This window comes from Nylanderia fulva, unplaced genomic scaffold (assembly GCF_048542155.1).
Source record: "Nylanderia fulva isolate GAGA-0341 unplaced genomic scaffold, ASM4854215v1 Scaffold8, whole genome shotgun sequence".
NCBI classification, from domain to species: Eukaryota; Metazoa; Arthropoda; class Insecta; order Hymenoptera; family Formicidae; genus Nylanderia; species Nylanderia fulva.
In genome coordinates this window covers 6,478,793-6,490,304 of record NW_028190916.1, presented here as the reverse complement: position 1 = coordinate 6,490,304, position 11,512 = coordinate 6,478,793, and the positions used below count along the sequence as shown (strand labels likewise).

The 11,512-nt window shown below is 27.0% G+C and overlaps 1 protein-coding gene across 1 annotated transcript in view; it reads left to right on the top strand.

Moving 5' to 3' along the window:
• Positions 1-11,512, top strand: part of spri (Src homology 2 domain-containing protein sprint) — a 152,989-nt gene that overhangs the window by 70,630 nt on the left and 70,847 nt on the right.

The following is an 11,512-nucleotide window of genomic DNA, read 5'->3' as shown; positions in this document are numbered from 1 at the left end:
ACAGTGATACTATATTCATGAAATTATATGCTGTTATGATAGATATATATTTGGTGAAAATGTTAAAAAAGATTATATGGACACTTGTATACAGAGTGGCTTATAATAATTCCATCTCTCGTATGCAGATAATATATGGATCGAACCAAGTAGGAAAATTTTCTATCATTATGCGATTTTCGTAAAATAATTAATTAATAAAGAAATTTTTTTTAAAAACGGCTTCAATCTGATTTTATTTAATTATATATTTACTGTCATTTGACAGATATCAGAAACATTTAAAACGATCAATTTTCTGTTAAAATTATTTGTAGATTTGATTATATTTTGGGGAAAACTGAAAAAATTAAAACAAGAAAGTTATTATTTATAAAATTTTTGGAACGAAATTTTTAATGTTGTTTCGTAATAAGTTGATAATAAATTAATTTATTATAGGTTCTATTCTTTTTACGAAATTGTTGATATTCTCTTAATTCTTGGGTAGTGCAACGAAAATTGAGAGAACTATATTTCGTTTATAATAGGTTTATATCCATGATAAATTTTCTATTACAAAATAATTTATTATATTGTTTACTACAACGCGATCTACATATTTTTTCTGTTATTGCGCACCACAAATCATAAAAATAATGACAAAATATTGTTTTTGAGATAATTGTAGTGTACAATATATAAATTGTATTAATACAAGACACCGTGTTTATTTATAATTATATATTTGAATATTGTAATATTTATAATATTTATAATTATAAGTTTAAAATAGTCATTTTTATTGGTGAAGAATAGAGATTTTTTTCATTATTTGTCTATTAAAGCATCGACATAAAGTGTTGCTGAAACTTCAACCCTTTACGATTTATTTGTAATTACATATCTTTATTTTGATATGTATTTAACACTGATAAAGGAATTTTAGAAATGCGCACATGTCGAAGATAAAATTATTTGTTATTTCGTATTTTGAAAATGTGCACGTACCACAACAATCGATAATGCAAGTTTTAATACCTGTGTTTATGGTAATACTCGGATTTTGAATTATAAAACATGACGTCATTCTTATATACACATGTGCGTACATTATTAAGATGGATTCTATTTGAAACATGTAAACACGATAATAAAATATACGCCGCAAATTGGTACCATAATCTAAACATTATATTATTTTAATTAATTATATTTGCAATAAATTCGATACCTAATTACAATAACTTATCATTATTTGTACGGAATATAAATTAATATGTGTATGATATATAATCACGATATTTTTAATTAATTATAATAAAATAAAGCAAGTTAGTATATAAAGTTTTAATTTGTAATTTAATACATTTAAATATTAATCTATTGAACTCGATATGGATCAATTTTTTTTATATAAAAAATGCTGTAATCTTTAAACATGAATGTAATTGGTTTGTTCATATTATATTGTTTATTGTCGAACGTTTTTTTATATTTATTTGTATATTCGAGAAATTTCATCGAATTTTTATAAATCATAATTTCAATTAAAATATGTTAATAAGAAACTAATGAAATATCAAGTCTACAAGCACGCTATGAAAATAGTTGCAACAATCTAAATTATTTTAAATTTTCTTTTTTAGAAAAATTGAAAAAATTTTTGTTTAATTTAGAAAATCTTTCACAAAATCTTTATCTATAAAATATTTCCCCACCACATGGCGGTTTTAATGAAATCGACTTACATCAAAAAATATTTAAACCAGAAAAAGCATTGATAAAAAAATATTGATTCTCTTTAAGCGTTTCCTGATGTATCTAAAAAGCTTCGCACAATCGAAGGCCGATACTTTCATATATTTCTTTGTCACTTCGTTTCGCGACGTTTGTCACAGCTTTTGTTTTGGCTTGGTTTTGACAGGTAATAAGCATACAAAAGGAAAAGTACGTTCGCGATACACTGGCAATTTAAATTGTCATCTGCAGGCACACTGCACCTGTCGCGAGAGAGAAGACGCGATCTCGAAATAGCTCGACGTATGTTTTGATCTCCGCGAAACGAATTAATATCGTTTATTGAAAAGTTGAAATCAAACTGAAAGCCATACATGAGAGAAATAATTTTATTATTAACAATAAAATTTTTAGACATTATTATATATATAGTAATATATTATAATATACAAGGAGGATGGAGATTAGTTTCAATTTTGATTATTTTTACGTAAAAAATCGTTTGAATTATATTAATATATAATATTAAATAAATATATTAATAAATATCATAATATATATAATTTAATATTATTTATAATAAATAATATTAAATAAATATATAATAAATATATTAATAAATATTAATAAAAAATTGTGACTACATAATAATTACTATACATTATAATAATTAATATATTAATGTTATTGTGATAAATAATAAAGTAACATAGGAGGGGAAGAAGAAATATACAGTCTCTTATATTTTAATGTGTTCGATAAGGAGCGTACTAGGAAGCATGAAATCAAATTTATCGAAAGTAAATCGAATTTGCCCATGTATTTCACCGCCGAAAGGTTTAACGAACCATAAAAGTCACTCAAAGAGGGTAGAAAGGAAGAGCGTATATGGATTATATTGCCTAATTCAGTACGATATCTCTTTTAGAATTTGAATTTAATTTCAACTCATCAATGACAAAAATCTATCCCGCAAACTTCCTAAAAAAATTAAAAATTACAAAGTAAAAATTAAATTTAACTAATGTTTAATAATTCCTATTTACATGGTGCAATTATTCTTTTTCTCAAGAAATTTTATTTAAAAACCGCTAAATATTTATTTAAGAAGAAACATTAAATATGTACAATTTTATTTAATTAATTTAATTAATAAAAAGTATTTAAAGAGAAATTTATACCTCTAATTTTATTATAAAAATAAAGTACGAAAAATTATTTATTTAAATTAATTATGCCTATAAATATGTATACATATATATATCTTATTTTCATAATAAAATTAAGGATATACATTTTTCTTTATAATTTATTATTAAACTATTACTACTATTATTTTATATATATGTAATTTTCAATGTTGAGAAATCTGAAAAATTCTGATGAATATATCCAATTTATTTTTATTCGATGCTCGCTATTGGAAAGGGAGATCGCTTTAAAGGGCGTCGATTTTTCGGTCCCTTTTCACGCACGAAAGTAGCTTTTTCGGCATGGTCACAGGTGCACTGGTCAGAGTACAGGCGTTTTCCCAAATTACCGTATTATAAATTACAATCGAATACACATAGATTCAATTTTTAGTTCAATGATGAAGTCATTTATTACAATCGAAATCGACAAAGTAAATTTCAGGGGAAAATATATTTTCAATAAATAATTGCAATTAAAATTGTATATAGAAAATTTATTGCATATTAGTTATGCAACAAAAATTAGGCGAACTCTTTAATGTGAAATGCAGAAAATTACAGAAAATGCGAAATTGATAAATAATATTTATTATTACAATAATATGTTTGATGAAACATTCAGTAATCTATAATATTTATATCAACAGAATTTATAAATTAAATTAATAAAATATTGCAACATTTTTCAATGCCATTTTATAGTATAACACAGTAACGTGTTATACCAACTTTTGCTTTTCGTATTTTGCAAAAGTACGAAAACGCTGATAGACAGATTCATCGGTGAATTGGACAGTCGTACACAATGAATATAACCGGCCCTTTCGCGCGTAAATCTGCGACTGTCGCTTATATCTACGCTGCTGCACGCTCGAAATTAATCGTACGAATTGCGTTTGTAGCGAGTTCGTAATACTAATTACGGTTTGTCAGCGCACGTGTCACTTCCACCGATGTAAAATTGCATTTTCACCGATACACACACATGAAGTTTTAATAATACTGCCAAACATCGTGCAAATTGCAAATTTCAAAGACGAGTACATTTACATACATATAGAGTAACAGATGCTTTACGTCTCTAAAAATTGTGAACGACAAAATTAAAAATAATATTTATTTAAAAACGAATAAAAATTCGAGACGGAACATTTTAACATTTATTATAAAAATAAATATATTATATTGTTTGTTATTTATATATTTTAATATTTATTTTATATTTTATATTTTTATTTTATATTTTATTTGATTGTTCATTTTTTTTAATACTTATTATTTTCATATTTTTATTTTATTTTTATTAGTGTCATATTATGGTATTTTATAAGATATATGTTTTGTATTCTTTCGATTAAAAATCTTAGATTTCTATCAGATTTTAAAAAACGTACAGCAATATTTTTAAGACTTTATTAAAGATAAAGAACACTTTATTAAATGTTACACGCAAACGTCAAATTGATCAAGGATTTTACTATGAGTAACACCATGAGTAATACTCATTATTTTTATATTTATATTTTATTTGTATTAGTGTCATATTATGATTTTTATAAGATATATGTTTTGTATTCTTCCGATTAAAAATCTTACATTTCTATCAGATTTTAAAAAGCGTACAGCAATATTTTTAAGAATTTATTAAAGATAAAGAACACTTTATTAAATGTTACACAAACGTCAGATTGACCAAGGAATTTGTTATAAGTAACGCCATGAGTAATACTTATTATTTTTATAATATATTTTTATTTTATTTTTATTAGTGTCATATTATGATTTTTATAAAATATATAGTTTTATATTCTTCCGATTAAAAATCTTAGATTTCTATCAGATTTTAAAAAGCGTACAGCAATATTTTCAAGAATTTATTAAAGATAAAGAACACTTTATTAAATGATTTACACAAACGTCAAATTGACCAAGGATTTTACTATGAGTAACGCCGTATTCCGATTATAGTTGATCTTGTTGAGCGAGTTTAGCATTCATTTGCGTGTGTCACTGCGACGTGAACGCACGGATGCGTCTGCAGCCGACCGGCCGATTGCATTTCGAGCGGCTGCCCATACGAAAGGGGGAGACGACGAGAAATTCAAGCGATTGCGGTAGCGACGTGCAAACTTTGTCCCCTGGGTGAAATCGCCGTCATCCCGCCGCGAGATTGCAAATTTTTTTGCAAAACAGGCGTTGCGCAGAATTGATTGCAGTTAACGATAGCCTTCCCCATATTTCTGCCGGTTAAGCTTACACGCGCGAACGTCGAACGGATTAAAAGAATCCCAGCAACCCTTGAAAATTTGCTAATGAGATCACGTTAAATATACACACAAGTAATTATATTATTTTATTAAATTATTAAATTATATTATATTATTTAGATATTATTTTATAGATATATGTATAATATAGATATTATATTATTAGTAATATTATGACTTTTATAAGATATATGTTTTGTATTCTTTCCATTAAAAATGTTAGATTTCTATCAGATTTTAAAAAGCACACAGCAGTATTTTTAAGAATTTAAAGGGATCATCTTAAAATAAATATACTATACGAATTATAACAATTTTGTATTATTTTATTATTATATATTTATATATTTGTATATGAAAGTATTAACTAAAAATGATATTATATCTTTGCGAAATGTTTAGTAAGTTCTCATATATTTTGTGAATTTTATTTCTCCGTAATATCAAAACCATGGGGTAGATATGTCAGATAAGAATTTCAGATCTAAATCAGAATGAGTTATTAGAATAAGTGGCAGAATCAGCAGCATGCAAGAACGAGCACTGATATTGAGAATGAGAATGAAAAAGAAATAGAGAAAATACAGAGAGAAAGAAAGACAGAGAGAAAAGGGACAGAGAAAGTGGTCGGAAAAACAGAAAGGAGATTCAAAAGAATATGTGAACTGGAAAAAACTTGTTCTCGTAACTTTTTGTTCTTTTATACTTTTCGTTCTTGAACAAGAACTATAATATTTTTGGACATATAAAAATTATTCATTAATTGGGCTGGCTAGCATAATCTTAAATTGCTTTCAAAATGTTTTACTTGAAGAGATTCCAGAGTTAAATCCTATAATTAAGTTTCAAGTCTTTTCAATTATTTTAATGTTTTGTAGAGTATTATATACATATATATTTCTTTATTCTGTTCTTGTAATATTTTATATAAATGTTTGTTGTATTTTGATTTATTTAATTTCATAATAAATAACTAGAAATAATTTTACTTTTAAAAATAAAATTATGTGAAAATAAAAATTTTAATTTTAAATAATACCGCGATTTCGCTCGGAAGGATAAAGGTGCGTTAATTGCATCAGGAAGAAATTAAATCGCGGCGTGTAATGAAATTTTTTTCCATGACAAAAGAACTATGAAATTGTTACGTGCTGAGGACGAATTTTACGGGTGCATTTTTGTTGAGTGACTTTGCAAAATAGAATTGCGCCAGTAGCAGTTGTTTCTTTCATATGCGATATTTTTAAGCTGAAAATTATTTGCCTCTCTGAGTTGAAAACTCTGTTACAAAAATGCACGAAATGTAATTACTGATTAATATAATATATATAAAATAGTACGCGAAAAATAGATTGTTTATTTATTAGTTTATACACTGATTGTGAAAGAAATTATTAAATTTATAAATATTTATTTCAATACTGCCTTATTAAATTATTCGTTTGAAACAAATAAATATTTATCTGTTGTGAAAAGGATTTTTTTTATATCAAATAAATATTTTTTGTATCAAATTAACATTATTAATTTCAAATAAATGATTTATAAAGCAGTACTGAAATAAATACAATTTATTGAAATACGATACATTTTTAGTGTAAAAAATAAATAAATAAAATATCTCTAGTAATATTTCTCTAAAAAAAACTTTAATATTATAATACAATTATTTCTGAACAAAAACACCTAACAATGTTTAAAATAAAATATAATAAAAATAATATTTTTATAATAATTAAAAATATAATATATAACTGCAATATAATTATATACATATATATAAAAGAACATACACAAAACTGCATGCTTTAATGACAAAAGTGAATAATTCTCCTAAAAACCGTATTTTGCGAATTTCGCGCTATTTTTCTCAGAAATAATCCAAGTGGTGTCATTGCTCTCGATTCGTCTGCTTCTTTTTTTCTCGCGGTCTCTTCCCTACCATCGGGATTTGCGAATTATGAACTATTTCTGTCTCTGCCTAATGTTAGATCACGAATGCACTCTCGACCGCTGCACCATGGTGCATTATATTTGCGACGATGTCTATCAGCGAGTCGTCCCGCGCGCGAACACTCGGTTACATCGATTTATGATAATTAATTGTGTAAATAGTGATATAAGGAGAGAACAAATTCCCACTCCAAATATTGAGAAAATATTTTGTCAATGTATCCTCCTGCGTTAACATGTGTGTATGACGTAAAAATTCGCTGCGATCAGAAATGTGCGTGTTTATTAGTTAATGTTCGATTAAAGAACAATTTTCGATATAATACTTTCTGTCAAATAAAATAATGTACGTTAATTGTCTACAAAATTTGAAGCTTAAGTGTAATAATTATCGAAGCATTAATTTCAATTTTCGAGATACGTTTTCTTAAATACTTTGATTGGTGACGATGACACTTTGATTTGAAATGATGACACTTCAACGCGAATTTTATTGATATAATGTACAATATTATTTGTGGTGATATATGCAACATATTTACAATGATTTATTGAAAAATAAGTTTTACATGTGGAATTACAAAAAAGCAGAAAATTGGACATCATGCTGGTTTTTTGCGATGTGATTGTTGAATTAAAGAACGAAAGACAAGAGAGGTGAGTCTATTTTTAATTAATATGTATAAATATGATTTATAACCATACATTAAAACAAAACTTTGTTATAAATTAATAAATATTTATTCAATACGTTCAAATAAATAATTCATTTAAACGTATTGAACTAAATATTTGTTAATTTAACAAACTTTCTTTCAATGTGATACGTTCTTCGTATTATTATTTAACAATAATTATTATTAAAATATATATAACATTTTTTTAGTTTTTTTATTTTTCCTATTCTTTTGTTAGTAAAATTATTTTATTTATATTTTATTATTATTAATAAAACTCTTATCAGCTCTTATCAATATACATAGAAGAATAGGTAACTTGAATTTCACTTTGGATAATATAAGTGTGAAAATCGACTGTCTCTTCTCTCTCTCTCTCTCTCACACACACATTTCCGTGAGAAAAGACAGGTAGAAACGATAAAATATAAAGAGAGATCAACACAGTGAGGCTGTGTAATATCCAATTAAAATCAGTAAACTGTAATTTGGCAAAGCAAGGCGAAAAATGATGATCAACGTTCGCGTCGCGGTGATCATCTCCCGGTGATTAACGAACCGCTAACTGGTAATCACGTTAATCGCGAGAGCAGATCGCGATTATATATACGCGCACGGCTACTCGTCATAGATCATCACTCCTTCACGTTCTTTGATTTTTTCTCAACGAATATATTTATGCGAATTTGATATTAGCCTGCGATATTATCCTCGTATTTTATACGCTCACGATCACATTGCATTTGGAATGAATTGCCATGTGGTAGCAGTAAATTCATGATTTAAAATTATGCACAAAATGACTTCTTGACGATACACAGGATGTATAAAACTTGATGGCACAACCGAGAAGATGATGATTCTATATATATGAAAAATATAAATTGAAAATGTAGGGTATTTTTTCCTGCTTCTTTTAAATGAACTCGATTTTAAAAATTGAAGGATTAATAATATTATCATTTTAAGAATGATCTGTACACGATTATTCAAGAATGCATAAGAAGTACATTTTTTTATTAAAAAAATTAATAAGTAAAATCTATATATAATTATAAATTTATATATAATATATGATACATATAATATATAATATATAATATATAATAATATAAATTTTATTTTATTATGTACATATTATACAGAAAGTATTATAGAGTATCCAGTAAAAATCACCTGACATGTGCAAGTAGAACAAGTTAAACTGACTGAAAATGAGTGGAAAATTCCAACTGTTTCGTGATCTTCGTAATAATTAAAGAGAAATTATTTTTGAAAAATCGGTCAATTTTTGCGAATATATATCGCGTGGCGAGAAGAGACTATTACACAGTTGTTAGTCACGATACATAATTAAACTGGATTATTAATCCCAACGCTTCGTTGCGCGCTTAGTGACCGCGTAACATTGGGCTGCCTCTTCTCGCTCGTTGAATTGGTCGATTTTTAAAAAATTAATTTCTCCATAATTATTACGAGGAGCACAAAGCGGGTAGAGAGGACTTTCCTACTCAATTTAACCCGCTCTATGCGTGCACGCGTTACGGTCAGTGTGTTTATGGTTTTACTTAATGATGCGTTTAGCGTTAAACAGGCGCAATTCCGGATTCTATTGTGATGTGAAGATCGCTTCATTATTAATCCATTCAGAATATGACAACAAATGCACATATACAGTGCCTCATTTACTGCCGCGTCATATTTAACAACACGGTTTCCCTTTGGCAAACCTAAATATTTTTTATAGAAATTTATATATATTAATACATGAGATATATGTATACATGTAATATTCTAATTTTCTTATTAGCTTGAAATTTTTACATTACATTTTTGTAATGTAAAATAAAAGTGTGTAAATATATTTGAATATTTCCAAGAGAGACTCGAGAGAATTTACTTTCAGTTGTGTATGCATTGACATTTGTGTGTGTGTGACGTAACACATCTGCATATGCATGCGTGCTTGCATGTGCAAATTTTAATTTGCATTCCTATCCATGAAAATCCGCAATCTCGCCACGTATTTACAAATGCACTACCGAGTGCAGTAATACCTTTGTTGTTTCACATTGTTATTTTCTACGAATATAAAATTATATAGACATATAGTATTTTATTATTGTCATTTTATATATAAAATATTTCTTTTTATATAAATAATTGTTATAAATAATATAAAATAATATGAAATATTTTATATAAATAACTATATTATATAAAAATTTAGATGATCATTTAATTATTTAATAAAAAAATATTTTACTCGACTATTTTCGTGGCATCCGACGATTTAGTTTGCGGCGAGATTTTAATCAGCCCAGGGGAACGAAACGGTACATCGAAAGGGACAAAAAGTGTTTTCTTCGGGAGGGAGCTTTATACGGTTGTCTACCATGAGCGTTCAACCATCGACAATAGCCCATGGGGTGGCTGAAATACGGCATCATTGTTGGAGCATTATGAAGTGAAAAATGAAAGATAACGATTTTTTTCTCAAGACCTATCTGTGTCCTTTGCGCGAAATCATTTTTAGCATTTGCTTACTTACTCTTCCTCGCCTTTTTTATTTAATATTCTCCTTCTTTTTATTTCAAATCTCTTACAAAGACAAACAAAAATGTCAAAGAAACGATATTCATAGTAGAAAAAATATACGCAGTTGTAAAATGTCATTGTCGATCATTTGTTACTTTTATTAATTTTATTATTATTATTTTTTTATTTAATTTTTATTACTTTTTTATTTATTAGTTTAATTTTTTATCATTATTTTTTCCTTGAGGATTGACACTCAGATTATTTAATTGCATACGAATATTACTCTTTAGTATTAAAAACACCCCCGGGTCTTGTTTCCGGTCTGCGATGCGCGGGAAAATGTGAGTTATAAATTCGAGGGAGGAGACGTTTCCCTCATATTAAAGTGACCTTCTCGCACGAGTGCGAAAACTCGTCGCAGTCCTCGAGACGAACCCTTCGAAAGGGCGCGAAAGGATTATCGAATGCGAAGAAAGCGAAGCTAAAGTCGCATGAATCTTGCAAGAGAGGGAGGAAGCAAAGAAAAAAAAGGGGCGATTTAACAGCTCGATTTATGGTGATTGTATATCATGCCACGAATAATCCAGGTTGCGTTGCGCGAGATAAGTGTGTATACAGTCAGCATTTGCTGCTGCATTCCGGACTTTCTCAGGAGGATGAAATGATAGCGGAGTCCGGATTACATGGCATAATACTCCCTGTAGTTGTATTTCTGCCAGACTGAAAATATTTTTCTAGAGAGTGTGCTAGAGAGATAGATGTGGCATATTTTACTTTACTCGGAATTATCGTAGAAGCTATTAATAATGTTTCAACATTGTCAGATAAATCATTTTTACAGCAAGATGTACATATAATTTACCACTCATTTTGGTCTATATATTATTCTATTTTTTCTTATTTATTATTAGAAAGAGAAAAAATATATACATATATATATATATAAATTATTTTATATACATATATAATTATATGTATAATATAATAAAAATAAAAAATTATATTGTTTTATTTTTTTCAATAGTTTACTGTCACATTAATAATTATAAAATTATTGAAATTAAGCAGTAAAGAAAATTAATTAATATTTAAACAATACAAATATTGATATTATAAATATAATTATGTACGAAAAATATATACACATATATTTTCATAATTA